The sequence below is a fragment of the Serinus canaria genome, chromosome 9 (assembly GCF_022539315.1).
Source record: "Serinus canaria isolate serCan28SL12 chromosome 9, serCan2020, whole genome shotgun sequence".
NCBI lineage: Eukaryota > Metazoa > Chordata > Aves > Passeriformes > Fringillidae > Serinus > Serinus canaria.
This window is the reverse complement of record NC_066323.1, coordinates 18,252,179-18,278,791: the sequence shown is the minus strand read 5'-3', so window position 1 is coordinate 18,278,791 and position 26,613 is coordinate 18,252,179. Positions and strand designations below refer to the sequence as shown.

At 42.8% G+C, this 26,613-nt stretch overlaps 1 protein-coding gene across 4 annotated transcripts in view; it reads right to left on the bottom strand.

The window, feature by feature from the left end:
* SPSB4 (splA/ryanodine receptor domain and SOCS box containing 4) overlaps nucleotides 1–25,147 on the bottom strand; it is an 83,300-nt gene extending 58,153 nt beyond the window's left edge. Inside the window, exons 1-2 of one of the 4 annotated variants that reach the window (XM_030227402.2) lie at nucleotides 20,077–20,235; nucleotides 17,992–18,108 (exon numbers count right to left, since the gene is read on the bottom strand). The gene's annotated coding sequence lies outside the window, so the exon portion shown is untranslated. Of the gene's footprint in view, nucleotides 1–17,991; nucleotides 18,109–20,076; nucleotides 20,237–20,789; nucleotides 21,007–25,122 lie in introns of those variants that run through there. The other 3 variants (XM_018913077.3, XM_018913076.3, XM_009089234.4) reach the window with 3 other exon arrangements.
* Nucleotides 25,148–26,613: the final 1,466 nt, after the last annotated feature.

The window sequence follows — 26,613 nt, the reverse complement described above, 5'->3', positions numbered from 1 at the left end:
CCAATAGTGCACAAGCACTCATGGGTTGTTTCAAAGCTATGATGCCAATCTGGCCCAGCAAAGCAAGTTCAGTACTTCATTCCACACCTATAATCCCAGGAGAAATTAAATAGTGACACTAATAAACACACAGGGAAGCAACAGGAGTAAATGTTGTAAGCAAACTTTCATAGGAGGATACATGCTCAGGGATTGGGTAATGCCTTTTATAAAGTGATTATTTGAGCTTGAAAGGAAATGAAAAGGGAGAACGTCAGACTTTCAAAGGGAACGTCAGTGACATCTATTTGAGATTTAGCTCTACATGCCTTTGAAAATTTCTACTTTAAAGCACAAGACAATTGCTACATTCCTGTCAGGGTGCTGAGGGGAGACAGCCGGGGAAGTCCTCAGTGCATCCTGCTGTATCACTTCCTGATCACATGAGAAACTAAACTTGGCACAGATGTTTGCCTGGCAAATCACCAAGAAATTATAAACACTGAATTGACTCACTTGGCAAGCCACAGACATTCTTCCTCATGTGCCCCAAACTGTAACATAAATAGGCTGCTAATAGATAGAACAGTAATTCAGAGGAGTAAAATGCATCATTATGAGTACCTTGATATATACACAACTGTGCCTGCACTCTGGGATGCCCTCAGTAAGTACTTTAATTTGAAACTGTATCTTACAATATTAAGTCTTTCCTCACACATGAATGTTACCACAAAAATTAATTAGATAATTAAATATTTTGCCAAATAGCTTTGCACGGACATAATATGGAACAACAGTGGAAAAATCTTAGTTAGGCAGCTCTGGTTGCTGGAGCTGAGTAGTAGCTGACATGAAGACTTTATGTGAGAAGCAGTCTTGCCTCCCAACCCAGGCAGCAGCAATGAGAGCTCCACGGGGAGCAACTCATCCATAAAGTCCTCCTGGCAGCTCACAACAGTCCCCTTGGGTGCTTGCAGGAGCCACGTGTCTCAAAAGCCAGATCATCCATGGCCTTGCCTGTGTCCTGTCCTTTTTCACCAAGCAGATGGCAGAGACCCAGCTGAGGCACAGCACAGCAGGGAAGCACCGCTGTGCCCTCCGCTATCAGCAGCTGCTGCTGGAGGGACCCAGCTCACCAAGGCTCAGCCTGTCTTCACCAACAAAATCCTCCCTACTTCCACAGGTCACACACCTGCAGCACACAAGTGGTGCTCAGGAAAGTCGCTCTTGCCCCACTACCATGGAGATCTGCAGGCAGCTTCTCCTCACACCAGCAGCTGGGGGAAAGCCATGCACACTCCCATGGAGGCAAGGGGAATGACAAACAATTCATCTGGCAAAGGTACCCCAGACCTGCTTCCTGTCTGCAGCATGGGATCAATACACTACACAGCATTACCAAAAGCTGTGGGTTAGGGACAACAGATTATTCATGTCAGACTTACTAGCGTTCAACCCACTTACAGAAATATTTGGTTGTAAAACCTTCTTACCATCGCCTGAGTCAGAAACTTGTCAAAGCACAGTGTCATTCAACTGCTCTTTTTGCAATCTTACACCTAAGTAGAGAAACTTAGATTTCCTTGCCTAAATCTTCTCACCAGATACATAAATATTCAGAAATAGAAAGAACATAAATTTTCACTGTATAGCTTTGCTTTGAAGGTTTTCCCAAATCTCTGCTCTTCCCATAATTTCAAACCACTACAGGAGTTAAAAAACAAACTATTTCAAACTGCCTTAATATATGACCTCTCCATTACACTGGTTTAGTGACTAACACTAAATTCACCACTTATCCCAGTGTGAGAAGACTGCTGTTTTTTGCAGCCTAAATAATTTCTGTCCCACAGTTTTCCACTCATGCTGAGCTTTGTCAGGCTACAATGATTAGAGTAAATGCACTGTACAGGAACAATACAACTCCAAACAGGAAAAGCCTATCAATGTCACTTAGCAGTATCTTCATTCAGACTGCTAAAATATTTAGGGAAATCATTCACAATAAAACCACAAATTACACTTACTGCATAAAGCCTTGATGGGACATCACTTTGCTGTAATTAAATAGGGTGCATTTCTTAAGCTTGGTATGCTGGCATCAGTAGAACATAACTGATAAACGAAACATGCTTTCAGCAAAGTCAGCTTTCAGCATTCATAGTTCTGTTTCCCTCTGGATCACAAACTAGACATGCAGGAAGCTTGACAAAAATGCATAAGAAATGACAGGACAGAAATACAATTCAAAACTACATTAGGACCACACTAGGACTCAGGTTAATCCTCCTAAAATAACACTTACCCAAAGAGTGAGCAGCAGGTGAGTCCCTGCTAATGACACTGACTAGTCAAAGTGCCCATCAGAAAAAGCAGGTAAGGAGATGCCTCTATCCAACAGCATTGCCAATGTCTACAGAGCACTTCTCACTCTGCCATTGGCCCTCATTCATTTTTTTCCTCCTGCAGCCAGACCTCAGTGCCACCTCCCCTGCCAACGTGGGCTTTGTCACCGGCCAGCAAGAACTCCTGAATGCCAAAAGAGGCAGCACTGAACCAAGGCCACTCCTCTGTGGGCACCAGAACTGCTCCTTCCCCAGATGCCTGAACAGAACAGACACAGTGTATGAACACTCTGAATGTAACACCAATCCCAAAGTCCCTACAGAAGGAACAGAAAGAAGAAAACACACGATGTGCTATGCTGGGCAGATCAATGAAAGGGGTTTATATATGTTCAAGGACAAGGACTTTTACCCCCAGCCAGACAATGTGAAGGCACAAGGCCCGGTGTCTATCAGCTTTGCTCGCAGTGTGCAAACAGCTACATAACCATGACAACACTGTTTGAGGGTGACAATGAATTAAGCACATTTCTGGCACTTAAAGAGACTGGGTAGCCTGGATTCAACTATAGATCCTGGTATCCAACATTGTTCAGAATGGGCAATAAATCAACAGTGCTGGCTTCCTTGGTCAAACTGGGAATATGCAATAACAATGCAACCAGACAAAAATGCTGGGCTATTCCAAGCTATCCTGTGCTACAGAGAAAATTTGATGCTGCATGCACACTTAGCAAGTGACATTTAATATGTGGGATGAACAATGCAGCAGTAAATCATGACTTATTCGATTCCTGAAAGGAATGCAAATCCTGAAAATCCCAAGGACATTCCTCCGTAAAGAGTAACTTGCTTTGTAATGTTACAAAAATGTCATTGTTTCAAAAATCGGGATAAGCTTGTTATTAAAAAGGACTGTGCATTTAGCTGCTTGGAATTAGAATAATCTGAAATACCATACCATCTGTACCATCTGACTTAGAAGCAGTTTAGTCATATGATGAAGAATGCAGAAAGAATCCTGAATAGCAATGAATACAGTGGAATGTATATTTTTAAATACTTCCATCTACTGTATTTTGGAACAGAGCTGACTTGAGGTTTTGGGTTGGTTTTATGCCTTCCTCTCTCTGCATGTGTTTCTGTAATTCTCCCTTTTCATGCTGAAAGTTGGTTTTAGATGAAGACATTTCTATTCTGAAGAAACATGAACTGAAAATACTTCAAGTCTGTAAACAGTTTTTCTGTGTAATCACTTCTCAGAATATAGCAATACAATTTGAAAAACAAATATAGTAACACAATGCAACAAAAACTACTTTTTTTACTATGCAAGTACTTTTAAAACTAGAGCTATTTCAGTTCTTAAGTTCCTGAAAGGAAACAGCACTTTTCTTTCCAGGGTATATAACAGGAATACCCATGCGATACCACAAATACCATAAGGGTACAGATGTTCAAGCTGCTACATCCTTTCTACCACCCCTTCCTAGTCATTCCTCCCTTTTGTCTTCAGCCACCTGCATTCAAATGGCCTTGAAATGGGACTGCCTCAGAAAACTAAAGTGCGTAAAATGTAGTGTTTTATTTTGCCAGGTTACTTTCAGGTGAATAAGCTCTCTGATCTAGAATACCAGACAGTTATGTAAATACTTGCTCTGGCAAAAGGAAAGAGAGAGAAAAAAAATTCAAATCTCAAAGGCAGAACCATTCCTGTAGGCAGCAGTCCAAACCATGGAGCAAATTTCCACAGTCACTTCAAGCTGCCCTAAGGGGCACAGCTAAACTTCATGTCTGAATTCAGCACAGGCATGAGCTTCTGCCTACATCTTCCTCTCTCTTGAAAATCATTCATCTTCCACCCTTCTGTCACTGCAAATACCTTCCTGTTTTTCCCAAACAGCTGATGTGACCATTTTTAATATTCAAGTGTCAGGGTTGTATCAAAAGAGCATATTAACACACGAAAAATGCTTTACACTAAATTGAAAACTACGCTTTCAGCTCCACTTTACATTTTACAGGATCCTTTGCCATTTTATATTTCTACTCAACATGCTTCACCAAGTAAGTAATACCAATAGTTGTCACACACACGAGATTTAAAACCCAAGGAATAATTAAATTTTGATATTGCAATTTCTCACCGGTCATTACAACATTTCATCAGCCTAACCCTTTTCTTTTTAGACAATTCATTTTACATATTACCTCTACAGCTTTGTAGAGGATCAATAGCCATACAGCTTCAGTTTCAAAATCAGAACATCCATTAAGTGACAGCCTCAAAATGTGGCTGAATACATTTCCACTGCCTTTCTTTTACTGCAGTTCCTTTTGCTGTAATGCACAGTGGAGCCAGTTGGCCTTTAAAATGAAATAAGTTAAAAAGCCATAAACGAGAGAAATACTCCTGGAAAGCATCATTCCTCAGTCTAGCCAGTTGCAAATCCCAGGGAACGTGCCAGAGATGATCCCTGAGCAGACTGAGGGAAGGCCTGCAGATGGTAGGAAGTGACAGGCAGACAGATGAGAGCTCCTCTGCCTTGACAGAATGGTTCACCAGAACCTTACTGCAACTGCAGAAACTGTAACATCACACTGCAGTGAAAATGTGGCCCTTCAGCTCAAGCTTCAGTCTTGTGTCAATGTTTTCCAAGCTTGGCAAGGCTTTGTAAATCATAAGGGAACCTTGGCCTGCAGCTGGTTTTTACCAGTACCATGGTAAGGATGGGGCTAAGGAGGAACACTCACTAGTAGCAGTTCTGTGGGGGTCAACATCACAAGTCTACTGCAGATTTGCCAGACTCCACAAGAAATGGCTTCACTCTCACAGTGCCTGTCTGTACACTTTGCAGTGGATAATTCTAGGGCTGTGTCTCAGTATCTTTTATAAAAAGACATTCACCACCAGCTTAAAAGTTGCAATGCTTCTGGAATGGCCAAGATACTTCTGTCATCTTCTTTTGCATCCAAGTCTTACTTTATGTAATTCCCATTTGGACTGAAGCAGTTACAGACAGCACCTGTGAGATGTGCTCAGCTGAAGTAGCCCATCAGAAGCAGTTCCTGATGTCACCTGGATATCATTCATACTTCCAGCAGTGCTGCAGAAGTCCAGTGACACAAAGAGACCATGCCTCTGGCCAAACACAGCAGACAAGAGCTGAAGATATTCTTCCCCTTGTAAACTGCACAGACTGATGTAGAAGAGATGCCCCAAAAAGGCTGTCTTGGACAAACCACGGGTGGACACAATTGCAGATGGGGTCAGGCCCATTCCCCCAGTCAGGGCTGCAGAGTGAGAGCGGGAGGGCAAGGCTGGAGGGAACCCAGCCATTGTTCTTGCACAAACATGCAGGAGATGAATGCATGAGAACAAGTTTGATGCTGAACAAAAGCATATTCTTTCGTTTAATAGGAAAATAGACTTACACAATCACACCATCTGCATCCCTCCCAGTCCTTCCCCCTCAGCTACTTCAGTCAATAGCCTCTCTCAGCCAACTCTGACAGGGCAGCAGCAGGCTCAGGAATAACTGTTCCTGCAGGACAGGACAGACATCCTGGAAGTGAGCACATGGAACACCAGGCTGGGCTGCCAGGCCACATCTTGCCAAGAAACCCAGATGAGAAGGAGCTCACATCAAAGCTGTAACTGCAGGCAAAGTGTCCTGAAGATTTCATGTCAAGTCAGCCACAAGACACAAAACCAGGAAGCAATGCTTCATCAGTCCCTTAGTTCCTTCTTCTAAACAACAGAAATTAAGTAAATACACTTCACATATGTTAAGGAAACATCATGACAAAATCGGATTGCACATAATCTGTATTTCCCAGGTGAGGCAACGAATCAAGTTTCTTTGGAGTGCTGACAAAAAGACAAAACAACAAAACAACTTCCTGTTGAACAAATAAATGTTTTTGCAAAACCCCAACATTATTTAAGCAACCGCAATGAATTTCATCTGTTTCAAACACCAGCCACTACTAAAGCCCATCTGTCAGCAGAGAACAATTGCACAGACAAGTGGAGATAAAGGATAAAGTAATATCATAGAAACAAACTGCCTAAGCTCTAAGCAACAAAATTGATTTTCCTCATGCTTATAAAAGCTTTTTCATTTTACCAAGTAATATTTTTGTGTCTGCTTTTATTTATTTTTAGGAAACAGGGCACTTGGCAATGCAGGAGAGGCAGGGAAAAGGCACAGGGCTTTAAGGAGTTAAAGATTCACAGACAGTTATGTCCCCATGTCAAAAATCTGACTCCTGCAGACACAAAGGACACCTTGGTGAGAACCCAGAATGGGTCTCAGTGGTGAATCACAGAATGGTTTGGTTTGGAAGGGACTTTAAAGATCATTAGGACTTGGGTTAATAGCACAAAGCTGAGTAAGGGGAGGTTCAGTTTGGATATCAGGAAAACCTTTTTCACCCAGAGGGTGTTTGGGCACTGAACAGGCTCCTCAGGGAAGGTGACAGCACCAAGCCTGTTCAAGAAGTGTTCGGTCAATGCTCTCAGACACATGGTATGACTCTTGGAGTGTCCTGTGCAGGGCCAGGAGTTGGCTTAATGATCCTGTTGGGTCCCCCCCAACTGAGGATATTCTGTGATTTTTAGTTCCAACCTCTCTGCCATGGTTAGGGACACCTGTCCTTAGACCAGGTTGTTCAAAGCCCCATCCAACCTGGCCTTGAACACTTCCTGGGATGGGGCATCCATAAAAATCTCTGGGCCCCCTGTTCTGGCCAGCTCCTTATCCCCCAAGTGATTCTTTCATCAAATCCATGTCTCTCCAGTTTAGAAACAAAGATGTCCTGTGGGACAGTGTTAGATGCTTTGCATAAATCCAGGTAGATTATATCCATTGCTTTTCCCTGATCCACCAATGCCATAATCTCACCATAGAAGGCCACTAAATTTGCCCTCAGTGAAGCCCTGCTGGCTGTGTGGAATGTGATTTTCTTTCTGGCTCTTTCATTGTCCTAGAGCCAGATTAAGCAGAAAGGCTGCCTTTTCAAATCAATACTGTTCTATGGAGAAAAACCATATCAGACTTGGCAGTGTTAAAATCAGAGAGGGCCTCCAACTAAGAAAAGCCAAGGTAGAAGAAGTTGCTACTTGGAGTAGCATTTACATCTCTCTATTACTGACCTCACAATGTACACTCTCAAAGAAATTCATGCTGCAAGTGCCAACAATTCCAAGTATTTCTGACCACAGGAAAGAACTTTAAAAAGCCCACACTATACTTCCTAATAGAGGTATGGATAAAAATAAATCAGCTTTGTGCCTGCTTACAGGGCAACTCTCAACACAAACTGTGATCTATAAGCTCAAACACAAGGCCTGTATTTCTCAAAATAACTCTCAAAAACTCTAGTTTCCTCTACTAAGCGGTTTTCTGAAGGGAATTTTCATTTGAGCAGTATTTTATTTGTAACAATTAATTACTAACTAGATTTTCTTCTTTAATGTGTTGGATGAAAAGGGAGAAAAAAAACATTGAAAAGTTATTTGGAAGGATACTGCACCAGAATGTAAGTTGTGATGTGAATAAAAATATACTAGTACTTTAGGTGTACAGCTGCTGAAATAAAATAAGTAACATTGTGTGTTGGAAGCCTTGCAAAAGCTATATTAAAAATAAAAATATAGCATATTCCAATTAATCTCTGTACAACCCCTCCATATTTGATATGATTGCAGAAAATCTTCCAGACGTGATCTAAATCTGCCAGACTCTGATTCTCCAATAACTCAGGAAGGGACCTGCTCTGCCCTGGAGAAAAATGTGTTCAGTCTAAATTTGGATCAGCAGTACTTTAGGCAAAGAGAAAGCACATCAGTAATTACAAGTTAAGCTTCAGCAACAGGTGGAATACACTGAAAGCAAAGTGCTCTGAGTTTTTAATTCTGGAAAAACAAAACCCTAGATTGTATTGGGATATACAGATCATGTTGATTTCCAGCATGATAAAGAATAAAAGTAATATTTAGAAATATCTTTAAAAGTAAAGGACTACCTCCAGGAAAATAAGTCATCTTCCCACTGAGTTATAAAAACTGTAGCACACTCAGAGTACTGCCTGCATTCCTGAACAAATACTGATAAAATTATTCTTTATGTCTACTTTATCAGAGCTAAACTTGTTTTTGTTTACCACATCCTCAAGATTAGCACAAGTAGCATAAAATGAAGTAGATTTATACAAAGATCCTTCCAGAATCATTTGAACTAACCAAGATGTTCACTTGAGCCTAAATGCAAGCTTGCATTTCTCAAACAATCATTTACTGCTGCAAAAGACTTGCAAGACGTGTACAAACCACACCACTGTTGAATATAAAACCATGTGGGATACTGCACAAACACTACAAATAGTTTCAGAGGAGGAAAGCAAGTTTTTTGGCCAAGAGGTTAAGGAAAAAAATATCTAAGGATACTGGAAATCTGAGGGGGTTTAAATTCCAGCCATTCTTTGAACAGATAAACTGTTCCCTGAAGTGCTGTGTGGACACAGAAATTGCTACAAGAATCATGGGATCCAGAGGAGTTGTGCATTTTCATATGTAGCATGAACTCCTGTCACAATTCACAGTCAAGAGATCAAAAATAGAGGCAAGTTTGAAGAAAATAATTTACACAGTATGAAAGTTTAATGGAGCTTTAAAACTCAGAAGTCTATTAACACTTCTAACCACCTGAAGAATCACTCTCATGAACAGAAGACTTTCTCCACAGTGAAGGAAGAAATGGAAAACAAAAGTATTTTCTATTGCCCCACATATAATCTTCATCACATCTATGGCTAACAGCTTTTTGTACAATCCCAGTCTTTCTAGTTTCCCTCTCCTTTTCAACCCTTCCCCTTCCCTTTTCCTCTATATCCCATTGTCAGTTTCCTTAATACTGGAAAGCCACATTTGGCTTAAAATTTTACCCATTTTTTAGCATCCTTTTCAGATATTCACCTCCCCACCTAGCACTGCAAGAAAGATGAGCATATGGAAGCACACTCAACCCTCACCTTTCATTAGGTAGCAGACTCATGAGCAATTATCAGAGTACATTATCATCTTATTAACACAGCATAATCAAGGGGAGCTGAAAAAGTCTATGTAGTGTCAAGCTCCTCTCTAAAATTCTCCTAAGGAAAAAAAAAAAAACCCACCTGTAAACACAGATCTAAATTTCTGAAATTACTGCATGGATTTAGTGACAATCTGTGTAAGACGCTGCAACTTCTGATACTGCAGAAATAACTTATATTTATACAAAAAAACTGCAGGCCGGGACCAGAAGGAATGATTTACAATTTGGAAAATAATTTGTTGAGCCAGTAGCTGTAAACACAAGAGCTGAGCCTCGCAGAGCTCCAGGCTGCCACAATACTGAGCAGTCAGTACTGCTGGTGCTGCAGTAGTTAGTGGTGGGTGGGTGGGTTCCCCCAGTACCACGAGGATCTGTAGGATAGAAATTGGTTCCAGCTGACGCCACTTTTCTGTGCTCTGAAAAATGTAGGATACTGTATCATAACCACCATCCTTGCTGGAAAGGGAGGGGATGTCTGCAAGGAAAGCAGACAGATGGACAAGAACTCTCTGCTACCATCTGACTCCCTGTTTAACAGCCTTTTCCCTATTCCCTAATGACACATGCTGTGAAGATAAATCATTGGGAAGAAAAGAGAATGCACTGGGTTACCTAGGAGGGACACTGGTGGTACAATTAGGAAATACAATTCCCTTGCTTGGGAACCACAGGGCACAGAGAAGAGACTGTTCCACTCTCTCCTGATGGAGGATTCAGAGTGATCTAAGCAGGAGGGAACTTCCAGCACCAATAAAAAAATAAGGTAGTCAGGCTCCATTCAATTGCACTGTGCAGAAAGCACTGTGATTTATGACTTCTGCCAAGAACCAAGTGCAGAGAGGGGAAACACCACCCCTGTGTGTGCCCCTCATACTAAGCACACACCATCCTGTGTCTGTGAGACAGCAGCGACCACAGCTGCCTACCTTACACAGACACAGCACTAAAGGAATTAATTCCTAAGGCAGCAGGAAAATACTACATGGGAGAACTTCCAAGTCACAAATTCTGCTTACTTAAGCTAAGCTGCTTAATCAAGTTAATTGAAGGAATTAAAAAAGCATCTGGAGAAGAACATGTTCACCAGCCAGTCTCTAGTCATTCCTGAGCTGGTGTAACTTCTTCTGGGAGCCAGTTCCCTGCTGGCACAGCACAATCTATCATCAGCCATTACACTGATCACAATCCATTAGTTTTGCTAAGTACTAATGAATTTAAGCCTACTTTTGTAATTTACTTACAAGCTATTCACATACTGGATATGAAGCATATATATACAATGCTTTGTGTTAACAAGAGAAATGTGGCTGAGTATTAAAGAGTTCCATGTTAAAAATGACCAATGTAAGTAATAATTCTCTTCACAAGGAACTGTTTGTGGAAATTTTTTTGGCAAGAGAGCAGGACAGAAGCATACAGTCTTTAAAAATACAGCTGGTTAATATACAGGGGGAACAGGTAAGAATCCACAAGAATGACAAGTTTTAAGTATCAGTCCCATAAATATAAAATTCAATTAAAATGTCATTTTAGAAAACACAGAGAACAGAGTTGGCACTCTAATAAAATGGCTTTTCTTCCCTGCTATTAAGGCAGGGTGATTAAAATGAAAGATAATCCTTTTTATTTCAAAAGCTAATTATTACATGTAATGAAATTTCTTCTTGTACCATGAGACTGAACTGAATTCTACCAAGACCATCAACCCACATATCTCTGCTGTAATAAAGTAACTGCTTGAATTTTTCCTTACAATCCTATTTCTACAATAGACTGTTAGACTCAGCTTTGATTGCAGCACACCACATTCCTTACCACTACAGAAACCAAATGCAGAACAGCTGTGGAAGCAAACCCCACTGTAAGCAAATATTCAGACCAAAAAAAAAAAAAAAAAAAACTACAAGTAAAAAAATCCCTTGTGAAAACCCATTCACTGGGAATTCTGACGAAAGTTAAACTGCCAGTTTAGCCTTGGCTTAAGGATTATCCAGAGGAAGCATCCCACACACATTTTTCCCAGGAGATGTAAAGAGATGCCTGCATCTGTTAAGTGCCCAGATTTTCTATCCTGCCAGCCAGCAGTGCTCCAGAGGAACTGAGCTGTTTGCTACACTACTGCTTCCTGCATTGCTAATTCAGATGTCTAAATTTAGATGCTAGGTTTAGCCAATGGGTTTTCCACGTCTTCCAATAGTTAAAAGAAAAACAGTTCTGCATCAATTCACTGTCTTCATCCATGTGCAGAAGAAAACATGATGTCAGAACTACACACACTGGAATTATATCCCCAGCATCCATCTGCAGGGTGAGAGAAACAGTTCCTGCTCTTGCCCTCAGTGACTGCACACCAGGCACCACTGAGTCACATTCCTATCTAACCCTGGGCACTGCTCACCCAGGTTCCTAAGATTTTACCACAGCGAAAACAAAATCTAAAAATAAAGGGAGTGAAGGGAGGGGGTTAGCTTTTGCATTCCCAAAGACTTCCTGCTGCCATGTCCTCTATTAGCAGGATGTGGATGGAGTAAAGCAGTAAAAGCAAGCTCATCAGTCACTCTCACGTCCCCAGAGTGTTGAGACATTTCACTCTGAATTTCCCTTTGGTGTCTTTTTCCAGCAGTCAAACTGTCACGAACTAAAACATATGGATTTTTTCTTCCCTTGCACTATTATTCACCATTGCTAGACAGAGGTGTATTCAAGTGAAAACAAACTATTGATTCTGGTTACTGGGTCTAAGCGCAGGAAATGCAAGCAAATTATCAATGCTGAAGGTGACTTACTGAAAAAAACCCAATTATTATAAACTGAAAACCCACTGTATCCCTAGACACAAACTCAAGGCTGCAGCCTCATGCACCTCCTCCCATCCCACTGCAGCTCACTGAGGTGAGGGAAGTTCTGATACCACGTCACTGCTGACTCCAACAGCAGTTGGAGCACCACAGGAGGAGGACCTTGCAGCAATTCCTGATGGCTCCCTTTGGGCACCCCGCCTGGAAGGTCTACTTTCATTCCCTCTTTCATTTTTTAAATCCTGACAAATACTTAGCCTTAGTCCCTTTGACAAATTAATCACTTTTTTCTCCATCACCTTCAGAAACTGCTGTTGAATGTTCCTCTCTTTCCCTGTCCACACTTCAGTACATTGATACCAAGAGATCTCACAGGTGAGCCTCTCTCTCTTCCTTCTCTCCACCCACACACTTGGTTTCAAACAACACTAATAAGAAGGCAAAAAAAAATTAAAAAGAACAAGGACATATGCCAGGTCTCATGCTCATGCTTGTTTAATACATCTTGTTCTATTTAACTCAAAGGATAGGATACCGCACATGTTGTAACAAATCCTTCCTGAGCACATTCTCACATCTTTGGTAGATGATCATTGCACTTGCAACACATCTCAGTCTAAACAAGCTAGCAGTGAACTCTGCAAGGTTTGCTAGACTCCTAGAAACAGTTACATCAGCAATGACCCAAGTACAAAGGAACTTCTTGATGTGATAATATTTTAAGTAATCACCAGCTTCAATGTATTATTTGCCTTTGAATACAAAAGATGATAGAAAACCCACCCTTTTTATCTTGCAACATCAAAACCAAAGGACTCTATAAATATTTAGTGAATGACCAGTACACTTAGAAGTGAGAATATCACAGCAAGTGTTACCCAGATGTTAACAGCATCAGAGGCTGATGGTGCTAAAGTGCAGGGATAGTTAGGTGCTGGAACAAACCACAAGTTACACTAATATGCAGCAACACAGTAAAATGAGGATGGGATGGCAATGTTTCTGTATTTTGTAGACTTTGATGTACTACCATCTTCAGTTCAAACAACTTCTGTCATCTCTGACACGCTTGACAACAGTTTTCAACAACAAGGAAAACAGTATTTTGATTTCTTTATGTTGCATCATAATTTTTGAAAGCAAGATGACAAGGAACCTGAACATCCTCGCAGGGTCAAACTCCCAAAATGTGCTCCATAAACAGAGACTTTGCTCAAACATGGGATAAAAATACCAAAGGTCAGAATTTAATTTATTATTCTCAGGTTTAGCACCACTGCTGCTCCTTTCCTAGGCAGAGTAATGGCCCTGCCCAGGTGAACTAGCTGGAGCCTCAAAATACCCTATGTCTCTGAAAGAGTTCAGCATGTGCTCCTATTACACTCTCAGCTCCTCAATTTAAATCCAGCAGACTAGTGATAAGCCATGAGGAACAGATACTTTATTCCCCATGCACAGATATTGCACAAATTTGAAGTATCTACAAGTACACCTTTTTACATGTTAAATTAGGATTAACTTTCAAGATAATCAAACAAATGAAGCAGTAAATTTTCATTTTAATGGCCTTTTTTTTTTTTTAACTCAAGAAAGTGTCTCAGCCAGAAAATACCACACAAACAGCACCATAAGGACCAGGTTTCAATTTTAATTCTTAAATCCCCAGGTCAGCTACACTGGATTTTGGGATTATTTATAACTTTAGCCAACAATTCACATAAATGGAGTAAAATACAGGACACACTACAAAATTTTATACAGTGACATCATTGAGCAAGGAATACAAGTACAAACAAATTAACATGTAAACTTTATTTTAAAGCAACCATTCACTTCACAACACTGCAATGATTCTGTTGTCAAAGGCAAATGACAGCAGAGCTTATTCTGGAAATGGAGTCTAAAACATTGGGAAAACAAAGTTTCAAAAGTACCAGTTACCAGTACTGGCCACCAGATTACTGAATGTGTCCAAGCTACCTGAAAGTCATTCTCAAAACAAGAAATTGTTTATAATTTCACTAGTAACTCAGAAAGTACTTAAAGCTCAAAATTCCCTTTACCACTTAACCAACTATTTATTTGGCTATACACTTAGATTTGACTCTCATGGCATTTTCTCACATGTTAAGTAATACAGTCTTTGTTGAGAATACTGTGAATTCATTGCTTAACTTTATGTGGCTTCTATCATGAAATGGTTTAATTAGGAAATAAGCCAGACATTTTTGAGAATTAGTTCAGTGTTCAAAGACAACAGCCAACTTTTTTCCAAGCCATTTTCATTCTTCCAGAGCAAAACTATTGTTTAGAATATTCTTACAGAAAAACAAAGAACCAACACACAGCTCATAACTATGCCTACAACCACCACGTAGGGATTTCCATGGACAGCACATTCTCAGTATGAAATGTAGCACTAATGTAAATACTTTGTGCAATGTGGCTCTATTATAAAATTATGACCCCCAATATCTAATGAAAAAAGGTATCCTTCTGCTGGAGGTAATTTGTTTCTGCATTCATTTGAAGAAGAGATAGAGGAGAAGCAGTTAAAATTAAATTAAGTATGTAAACCTTTCATCAGATTTGAGAAATCACACCTTTTTCCATGCCTAAAGCTATACAAGTGCTCTTGCATGATTAATACTCCTTTAAAAAGCAACTCTAAATATGTTGATTTTTGAACATTCAAGAAACTCTTTTCAACAAAGGCTACATGAGGCTGCTGCTGTGAGGTGTAGATGGAGCCTGAACAGTCTCCAGGTACTGGCCTGGCTTCCCCCTCTCATGAAGAGCTGGGCCATATTCAGGTGCCAAGCAGAAAAACTGCTGAAGGAACAGAACAGCCAAGTCAGCTGTCAGCAGTGCCTCTGCTGCCTCGGGACAAAGCAGAAATTCCAGCCCCTCGGCAGGGAATTCCCTCAGCAGCTCCCTACCCCAGCAAGGGGAGGCTTTGCAGGATGAGCTCCTGCAGCCAGGGCCATGGATCCATTCCTGCAGGAAGCAAATCCTCATTCTTCTGATGAGACACTGTAAATACAACCAATCTTTTCTCTTTCTCAAAATCTCTTGGCAAAATTTTCCTTAGGGGTTGCTACTGCAGAAAGGCACAACCTGCAGACAAGTGCACAGCAGACTTCAGCAATAGAAATGCACAACCAGAAAATTTTTTTTGAAAATACATATTTAAATCAAGAAAGCAAACTTATCTAAAGAGTCTGCTGTACAGCTCTGAAAGAAATAGCCCGCAATCAGCTCCAAAATAGATTTCCTACACTGCTGCACACCAAAGCTTACTTGTCCCTTCAGCCTCTGACAAATCCTCAAAGATAAAGTTGCTAAGTCACCACACTCTGCAATGCAACACAATAAAACTTGTCATCTGACACTACTCATGAGCAGGATTACCCCACAATGTTCAATTCAAAGATACAGAAAATAAGCACAGGGAAGCAAAAAATTATACAGAATATTGCTCAGCATTGGTCTAAGTTCAAATGACTTCAGCATGAACAGATTTTCAGAGCACCCATGTGTAAGTCCAGGCACCTCACCTTTTACTAAGGATGGAAATAGATATAAATTCTCCTCACATGCTTCTTTGCTATGGCCAAACCACAGCAAATTATGTAAAATTTCGGCATTTCAATTGCTACAGAAATAAAATGCTGCATCACACTGGGCTCTGAGGCAAAGGTGACATCCACTTAAAAAAGACACACTCCCCCCCCCAAAAAATACAAACGTACACATATGTGCATTTCAACAGGCTAGTACCTGACACTACTCCATTTCTGGTGGAAAAGGAGCAGAAGGAAGGAAAGAGGTGAGCTCTGCCCAGCACTCTTGATGGGCCAGTCATTAATAGAGCAGAGGCAGCCAAATTAGAGCCATCAACTGTTAATCAATTACTGCCAGTCAAATGGCAGTTCTTAGTCCAAAGTCCTGGCACGCTGTGAGCACTGATCTCTCTTAACCACGACTGCTACCAAAAACATAACCCACATTTTCTAGGTCTCCTTTATGCATTTTTCCATGCTCCACCGAGGCCACTGGAGCCCTGTTAAATCTCTTCAGGGCAAGGATTTTTCCCTGATGGGCTGTGAATGCTGCTGAGTATCCTGCTTTCCAAACACAAAAAACCAAACCAAAACTAACTTTTAACTTTATCACCATCCAATCTAAATGGCTGTGGGCTGTAGAGCTGTACAAGCAGCTGAGGAAAAGGCATTTCCTGACATCATTGCAAAGGTCACCTGGAAGCAGGATTCAGACAGCATCCACCATTTCAGATACTTTAACTCTTGAGGGAGCACAGGTCAAGTACACTACACTGCTGGATTCAAGCAACAGCAGCTTGAACACTGTACCTAAAGAACACATCTGCTGTTCTTTGGCAAAGTTGGTTACCCATGAAGCTGCCTCCAGCCCTTCTGGAGCAGCACTCTCCAGTACATGGGCAGTACACAGCCCAGCACAAGGGGTAGTGATGCACACACACATTCTTAAGGCAAAAAAGCAAAAGCAAACAACCAACCCCCACAAACAACCTGAGCTAAATTAAAGAAATCAGAAGACATGAAGTGCTCTCCCAGGAAGCATGTGATGCATTAACATCTTATCCTCCAGCACAACCTGTGTCAGCTAAGAGAGCACGTCGCAAAGACAGCCTGGAATCACCCCCAAGGGCTGTGTGTGCTGCAGAATGACACAGATTCACCAACATGTACACAACCCCATTAAAAATACAGTGGGTGAGGGAGCTGTCTGGTCTGGCAAGTTTCAACCCAGCGCTGGTTGATTTTCAGTCAGTCCAACAACATCAGCTTTCAGAATTATAGGCAAATATTTAGCCATAACATAGAAACTTTACAGAAAGTTTTGATTTCAAAAACAGGGTAAGTGTACAGTGGGCAGATTTAACCAATGCCTTCATCACAGAAAAAAGGATCTATTCTGACTTAATAAATACTTAAAATTCCCAGGACAACATGGGTGGCCTGCACCTTCACTAGCCTCAAGGTGTATGCCACATTGACATAGCTCAGATGGACTGATGCCATCCATCCATCCATCCATCCTCTGCCAGCATGGAGCCCTTTATCCCTGCAGCCACGAGCCCAGCTGTGTTTCCTGGATGGTGCCAGGAAGGAGGGCACCCAGCAGTACCAGCCTCCACTCCTCTCTACCATCAGTCTCACCTCAGCCTTCAGAGAGGATTTATGAAGTCCAGCAACATTTACATCCACCCTCTGTCCTGGGAAACTTGCTGAGAAGAAATTACATCTAGATTTCCTTTACATAGATATTCTATTAAGAACAGTGCATTTATCCTCACTAACTGATGCAGGAAATAGATGTGAGTATCAAGGCCACTCTGCATCATCATGATTCAACCTGGGATTTACCACTGCAAGAACTTCAAGTTTACACTGAAGTGAAGTTGCCCCAGCACAAAAAGAATTGAGCAGAGGATGTCAGTGCAGCAGTAGTGAGCAGCCAAGCAGACTGAAGAGAGCAGACAGCTAAAACACAGCATGGCTTACAGAATTTGAATAAGGCATCTCTCTTTTTACCTTCCTCTTCTTGGCCATGAAGAATTACCAGGATGGGACAGTTGAGTATCTAGCATAACCTTGCTAATCACTTTAGCCAAGGATTTTTAACAATAATATCTCAGAAAATCATGTAATGCCTTCTTCTTCTACTGCTGTCACTATGTCTCAAATGGTAAGGAAATCAGCTCCTTACAGGAAAACTCACCTGCTGTCTCAATTAAAAGAACACAACGCAAAGTAACCATCACATGGAGTCCTGCAACATGTCACTGAGTGCCACTGTGAAAATTACTTTCCTTCTCCATAAAAAGAGGTCAATGTCCTACAAACAGAAGAGGGGAAACAAGCGATTGTGAAGGAAAATGAGACAAAAAATAGCTGCCTTAAATTTTCTTGGTACATGGAAAATCCATTAAAAAAGTATGCACAACAGCAATGAAGCCTGACAAGTTCATGACTTGTTGCTTGTGGAGTCACAGGAGAGATTTCCCATCATTCAGAAATTCACATGCTGCACAAACACCAATCATAAAGATGACTGTAATTTGGTCAAACCAAGAATCAGAAGAATCTGTTCTTTCAAGAACCAAGATATCCAATTAGTACTTCTCAGGGGATGGGTTATGCTTATCTTAAAAAAAACCAAATATCCAAAACAAAAAACCCCACCATTAAAAACAAACAAAGCCAAACAACACCCCCAGAAACAACAACGAAAACAACCCCCCTTCAAAAAAAAACCCAGAAGTCGCACAAATCTGAAAAGCTCCTTGTAAAAAGGTGGCGCTGCTTTCTCAGTCCCGAGCCCAGAGCCTGTTGAGCAGGAAGCCCGGTGCTTCAGAGCTGGCTGCAGTGACATTTGCAAAGACAAACAGGCCGATGGGATGGGACGGGAGTGAACACAGGGCTCCCGGAGCCCAGCAGCACCAGTGTGTACTTCCAGAGCAACACCCGCATGAGGGCCTCAGGAAGGCACGGCGCTGGCAAGTTTTCTCATGCTGGCGATGCAGGGAAGTACCGAGTCTCCCTTCAGCCCTGGCAGGGTCACTGAAGCACAGGACGGTCATCCAAGGACATCCGGAGTCAGCAGCAAGACACCGAGGCACATTAGCTACCAAGGAAACCAGACTTACATGACTAAGGTCAGTTATAAAACTTCCGCTTGTTGTTAGGAGAACTTACAGTATCTGGCATTTCTCTGTCAGCAGCACCAAATTAATCTAACAGCAATTTGATATTCATGTCCCTGACGGGCTGCTTTAGTTACAGAAACAACATTAAAAATGTAGCATCCTTCGAGATACACCGCACAAGTCAGGCCAGTTTCAGCCACAAGCATCAACTCTCTGGGACTGCTTTTTTTCTCCTGATAAGCTCTTTTGCAGCGCGGAGATATCTTATCAGGGATTGCTTCTGTCACCGGAAGGCAAACAGAGCACTGTGAAAATATCAGGTATGACTTCAGCACCGAAGGGCTGTAGCCAGCATCAAACCAGCAGCTGAAGTGGTAGCTGACCATCTCTCTATATAGGACACTTTCCACCCTGTAGCAGTCTACGCTCCAAGTCGTAGGCACAAAGAAATACGAATGACTTGCTGCCAGCACGGACGCTGCCACATCAACGCCGGAGCCCCTCCAGGAACGAATGGGGCGGCGAGGGCAGCGCTCAGCTGGCCTGCCCTTGGTCCCCGGGCAGGAACAGCTTCCCAGCAGCGACTGCAAACCCACTGCCTGCCTCCGAGCGCTTACAAGTAACGCGAGGGGAAAATTCAGTCAATACCTTCCTTTGTTGAAACTCAAGTCTCGCATACAAATTCAGGTTCGTCTTGAGGAAGGTTCAGCTTCCCTCATACTCTTAAGGAGAACATAGTTTAATAGTTCAGATTTGTGTGAACACCTGAACTGAGATCTGGCTTTTACTGCCCGAAAAAGCACCAAGCAACCACCGTAAAACATTAGCTTGTGGCAATCGTGAGGCGAAAGGGTTTGCGTCCGGCAGCGCAAAGTCAGATACAATCAGTTTATGAGAAACGCAGATCTCTAGTCATCCAACATCTAGAAATAATTCTCTTACGTAGCTCAAGAAACTAATTTATGTTGTAAACCACTTCATTATTAAGCAGAAAACGGTTCGCAAGTGTATTTCGTCAAACACCAACTTGAAACCCAGCACTACTAAAAACCAAAATAAAAACAAACAAGAAACCCCCTCACAAACGCGTCTTTACATACTGTGGAAAAAAACACCGAATTCCCACGAACTGAGGGCTTCGCCCATCGCAAACTTACCATAAACCCCCCGCACGGCACCGCCACCGATCCGCTATGCCGGCAGAGGGGAGAGATACCGGGGACGAGAAGCGAAGCACAAGTAAACAAACTCGGGAGCCGCCGTGGCCGAGCTGGCCGCGCTCGGAGCCCGTGCCCCCCGCCCGGAGCGCGCCCACCCAGCAGAGGCTGCTCCCGCCGCCCGCTGCCTGCGGCTGCCCGGGGAGGCGACAGGAGCCGGGGGGAGCCGCGGCTCGGAGCGAGGCGGGCGCCGCGCCCGGGGGGCCGCGGGCGGCTGCCGGGCTCGGGGCGGCCGGGCCGCCCGGGAGCCCTGCCCGGGGGCGGCGGCCTGCGGCGGCTACCGGGCTTTGTGCGCGCTACCTCCCCCTGCGCTGCCCGCCGCCGCCTCATGCGAGAGCCGGCACAGCTGGGGAGCGCGGGGAGCGCCGTGCCCCCTCGCGAAAGCCGATCCCGCTGATCTCATCACCGCTGGTTACTAATCCAATGACCGCGGAATTAACAGCAGATGGCAACGCCCCTTCCCCCCGGCCCGGCCCGGCCCCCGTGGACGCGGCGCGGCTCCGGTACCCGCAGAGCGCGGCGCGGCCGGAACGCGCCGGGCCGGCCCGGGAGCCCCCGCCGCTCAGGCGTCAAAGTCGCCCTCGGGCACCGGCAAACTTTCTCAGCACCGCGTCTCGCCGCCGCCCTGTGGGCCACAGCGAGCGGCTTCGCACCTCCGGCAAAGCACAGCAGCATCTTCCGGCGTGCGCTTCCAAGGGGAAGCAACAGGGAGGCGCCCGAAGTCCGGCTAGCGAGTCCCTGCGGGCGGCTCGTGGTGTGCGGGGCAAAGCCGAGGCGGAGCCGCAGCCGGGCGGGGATCGCACGCGGGGTTAGTGCCGCGCATTGGGCACTGCCGTGAAAACTCAGCACACGCGTCCTTGGGGCTGCCGGGAGGAGACGGGAGGTTTGCATTATGCGGGCTCTGTAAGCCACATACATGCGGGTGAAACTCTAATTATAGTTTTGGCTGCCAAAACCAACCCCACACTCTTAGGTGAGCTTCACGTCTTCTAGAAGGCTACAGGCAAGGCAAGTCCTGTCAAACCAGTGCAAGTTACAAAACAGTCATACGGCAAGTGCTTCATTCCCTATTCATTAATATCAGTAAATAACAGCCTGAAAAGCTGTGGTTTCTAACCCTAACAAGCTCGGTCTAAATCACCCTCCCTCCCCTCTGCCCCCAACATAGGCTGACACACATGTATTCTCTCATGTATGCAGTACTTGGGTCCACGTTCAAAAAGTGTTACATGCTGCTTCTGCTCAAGCTGTGCAGTTCTCACCCCTAATTGATTATCTTCTCTTAGAGACCTTAGACCAGAAAGGTGACATAAAAATAACTGTCTCTTCTAGGACAAGAAAATAAAAATTGAGAAAGGTGAGGAAAACCTTATTGATTAGTAAGTATTTTTCCTCAAATTCTGCTGTTCTACCTACACTCTATACTTCTGGCAATGGAGAGGGCAAAATTTTTCCCCCCTCCACTTTCATGCTGATACTTATTTCTATAGTATTTTTATTTATTTTACTAAAATGTTCAGACAGGCTTTTAGGAAAGAACCGAGCCAGACAAGAGAAATACCCATGCTCAGACCATAAAAAAAATTGAAAGGAAATTCTGCAAATTCTTTGAGAGTCTTCACTCAATAAATCCTCCATATGAGCTCCTGTAAAACTGGCTGCGTTTCACACGTGCCATGTGGGCAGAAAAAGCGTCAGACAATGGCAGCACCCTTTCTGTGGGGACCTAGTGGTGCCTCCAGGGGTCAGACACTCCTAAACCCAAATGAAATATCTTAAAGAGAGTATTAAACTCCAGTTTCTTTCCAGGGTCTGCACACAGACCCATCCCCACAGCCTTTGGGATGTACAATAAACAGAAAGCACAGGATGAATGGGAGTTTTCTATCTGCAGTTCTTTCTGCCACTTCCCATTCCCTCAGGCAGTCTTTGTCTGGTTTATATATACATACATGGGCATGAGTAGTCATCTGTGCTCTTAGCAGCAGACAAGTTACTGAATGTAAATCCTCCTCTTGGATGTGACCACCAGCTAATGTCTGTTCTGTGGTGCTCAGTGGGAAGAGAAGCCCTAGAATGAGCCATGTCTGAACAGTCAGTGGGGCAAGTCTGTGCCTTGGAGGATGTTTTGCTTTCCTCAGCAAAACATCAGCAAAACATCCTCAGTTTTTAACAGCCTTATTTCTCTTACAACCTTTCCCAAAACAGCAGTGTCTCCTCACACTTCTTTTGGCAGCCAGCAGTGTGTTTCCCAGTGTAAGATGGGATGTGGTCCTTTGTGCCTGTGCCAAGCTTGATGCAAAAAGTGAACTTGGAAAGACTTTCTACATGGTTTGTAATACTAATTCTACAAAAGGAGATTAAAGAAATCACATTAGAAGTTAAGCTTTGTATCTTTTCAGGCAGCTTTAGACACATAGGTCTGAAAAGTGCACAATGCAGAGATCAATCAGGCAGCACAGAGTTTTGGGAACATGCTTCATGTGCAAATGTGAAAACACTTGAGGGTGTAGAAAGTGTCATTTTGATTAATGAGGGCTACAACATGCTATTTGTATAAAGATGAGAATGTAAAAGAATAGGAAACAATCACCTGTTAAAATAATAATGATTTTAAAACACAGTTGAGCATGGTACAGATGCAGCCCATTCTTTTGAGCTGATCCTGCAAAATACCTGGGGAGGGGAGGAAGAGGCACATGTTTGTGTAACACTACAAACTTTTCAAGATAAACTCTGTGACACAAAGTCAACAAAATGAACCATTTGGTACAGTTCCTGGAGCTGTGCATCACAAAGGGCAGAACCCAGGCTGTGTCATAAGAACTGTGCATTGCTCACATTCCCCAAAGTCTTCCAGTACTTTGAAATTACCTCACCAAAATAAAAATCACAGTCAGAAAGGAAATCTTGAGAATAACACACTTGATGCTTGATTGAGAAACACCATGGTTAGGTGGTGAGGGCTAGGTGAGAAATCTTCTGCGTCTCCAGTCGCTTGGAATTCATGTGCAGAGAACTGAGAGTAAAAATTGTTCACTGTTACCCATGAAATAGTAAGTGCAGTTAAGAAAGAGTGAGGAAAAAAAGTTGATTTAGATCAAGAAGATGGTAATCTGCTTTCTACTGTGTCTCACATGAGACTCATCATTTGAAGTTGCATCTTGGCATCTGATAGCAAAGAGGCCAAAAAAATATAACTGCCCAAATTTGTTCTTCTACACACTCACCTTCAAGGTAAGTTCCACATTATTGCATGGTGAACCTTCCTACACCCTCAACTCCACTCAGAAGCAATTAGGAAACATTTCCTACACACACTCACTAAAGTACTGAGTCCTGATCCTGTGATCCATCTAAATAACTTGTCAGAACACTAATATTTGACCCACCTGGTTTTTGGGCACTCCTATACTTGGGGTGGCTACATCTGCTCTGGTTTGTGGTAGCAGGCTGAGCTGCTCTGCTGGCATTCCAGGCTGCCCTGCAGCTGCCCAGCTTTGCAGACAGAGCTGTCTCCCAGCACAGGTAGGAGGAACTCACAACACAAGGCCATTTAGGCACTGCATATCTTGTGTATTTACATCCCTGGGATTCTTCCTCCTTCCAGACTGGAGTTTTGGGTGAGCTTCAGATAATAGCAGAGGGGAGAGCTGAGTGAGGCCACAGAGAAAAGGTTGTAAGTTGATGGACAGTGTGGACAAAGCCCACCTAGAAATCCATAAGGCAAAACAAATACACATCTGAGATTTATGGAACTGTGTTGCACCATAATTTCCATTTATGGAGCTTAAGTAATGCATATTATTTCTAACAACCATCTTAAGTACAGCAATACTACAGTCATCATTCCTACAGAGGAGCCAAAGTTGAAAGTTCTTATGAAAATCCATATTTCCATGCATTTTAAATACCCACATGTGAAGATGTGACCTTAATTGTAAGTCTAAAGCCCACAGAATTCCCACACAAGATGTTTAAACTTTAAGAGTGTTCCAGCCTTTTAGCTCTGTTTCCATGAGTGCTGGACATTTGTATGAAATTACCCAGAGAAGCACAGCAGCCTCTGCCTGCTCTGGACAGAGCTTCTCTACCTGGGTGTTTCCATTCTGACCTGGTAGCCATATCCTGGTAGCCATGAAATCAGATTTATCACTGCTCCTTGGAGCCTAGCAAAACCATTACCCAAGAAGCCAGGATACTGCATCTCTTAAAGAACTGACAAATTGCTGCTGGAACTGAGATCTGCTTCCCTAGGCCATGGGCCAGAAGTTAGAATTTACCTTCTTAGGGTTCATCCTCCTACAAGTAAAGACAAAGCCCCACAGAGATTAGGAAATCAGCACTTGACTAAATGTTTCCTTAGTTCAAAGATTCTCTAGGTGAGCATAAAGATCCTGCACACCACATTAGACAAATAAGGATGGCATTCAGAAATACTTAACAATTCAAAAGTAGAGTATTTTAAAATGTCAGAAGTCCATCAATTCAAATGCAGAGCTACCTGCACTCTCAGATGTGTTTCCAAAGCTTACTATGTACTTCATGTTCTGTGACACAGTAAAGTCCCTTTCCCAAACACATCAGGTAAGGGGAAAAAAAAGTCAGACTATACATACACAATAGTCCCAGGTAAGAAGAAAGCAGCTCAACTTCCCCTTCATTCTCCTGGTGTGTTATCTCCATCAGAGCTCATGGTGTCAAGGACTATATGAAGGAGCTAGTTTCTCTATGGAGCTGGTATTCAAGTGTTTCTCTCAGGCAAAATTTCATTGGACAGAGACAACCATAAGTTTTCACCAACACAGAAACAAGAGAGCACAAGGTTTTTAGGGAAGGGTTTTCCCTTAAATACTGTAATGACTCCCTGGCCTGGGCCAGCAATAAATAGGGTAGGGACATCTCAGAGGCTGCAACAGAGTCATTGATAAACAATGGAAATCATTATTACAGTACTGAAAACAATCCAAAACTCATTCTACTTACTTATTTTGGGTTCAGCATAACTTACGGAGAAAATTCCAGTGGTTAAATTCAAACACAGAAACGTCTGTCTGAGAATGGTCTCTGAAGTGGCAGTTCCTGTTTGGGAAGCCCAGAGAGCCTGTGCCTCCTGCTGGCTCCTCCAGCTGGCTGCTGCAGTCCAGGTCATACAGGCATTTGCTTAAAACTTGCTTTGAAACTACATCAGAGCCTTTAAGTCATTACAGTGCCGCAAAGCCCATCAGAACGTGACTGGTGGCTAATTGACATCCCAAGCTCTGTGGTCTCTGCTTTGAACTCCAATAATAATCTGTAATCATATCTTGCACTAGCTTTAATTTCACATGGTATTACTACATCACATTGCCTTCAGTACATTGCAGGAATGACATGGAACTGTAGGAATTTGGATGTCAAGAGAAAAATTAAACACAGATTTTTCAGTTAGAAGAGACCAATACAGAGTCTGGGACAATGACTGACACAACACCTAAACTCAGGGCAGTATAAAAGACTGCTGACACTGTACAAAGTGTGGTTGTTCTGCTAAAGGACAGGACAGTGACACTGACAAGTTTGGGGTGCAAGTGGGTCCTCATTAGCTCACTCAAGTCTCTTTGGCGCATCAATAGCATCTCACCTTGATTTAGATTAAATGATGTCTGATCCAACCTCTCTGGCTACCTTTGGTCCCTGTACATTCATTCTGTTCTTACCTCAGCTACTACACACATGAAGGAAACTACGATCTTATTGATACTTTTGATAGTATTGCTTCTAGTCCATTGAGCCAGGGAGAGACTAGGTCTTTATGGCCTCCCACAGGAAAGTTTTGAGACTCTAGTTAGCAAGAAGTGGCTGCAATAGTCTTTCTCTCCTTTTTTCTTTTAATGTGAATACAACACCCAAAATAATTAGTTGTGGAAAGCCACAAGGTGCATACTTTGGATCACAGGCAATTTGGGTGAGCAGAATCACAGCATATTAACTGCTCTTCCAAATCCTGTCGTGAGCTCATGTGGGTAGGTCTGTCACCCAGATTTCCCCACAATGTATTTCTGGAAATGTAAATAATAGTAATGCATTTCTCACACAGTGCCCAGAAATGTTTTAACTGAAACAGACTGCTTTTGTTTCAAAACTGCTTTCCTAAACTGCTTAGTGAGAAATTAGTGTTTCAACTGCTTAGTGTTGAAATCCATGAGATTTCAACATATAACTATCAGAAAAATGAAGAGGGAGGTCCGAAAATGATCCTTTTTTTTGAAGTGCCACAGTTTATCCTGCATTCTTCCTTGCTTATGGAAGAAAAATTCTGCATTTCCCAAAACTTACGGAAGCTGTATCAAAGATGGATTTATTCAAATCCTTCCTATAAAAATACACTATTGCTGTTACTCAGCACATTCCAGACAATCACCTTTGATTTAGAGGGTTTTTAAAGTAGACTTGTATATATAATATTCTGGAAGCATTCATACACCCAAGTCTTTT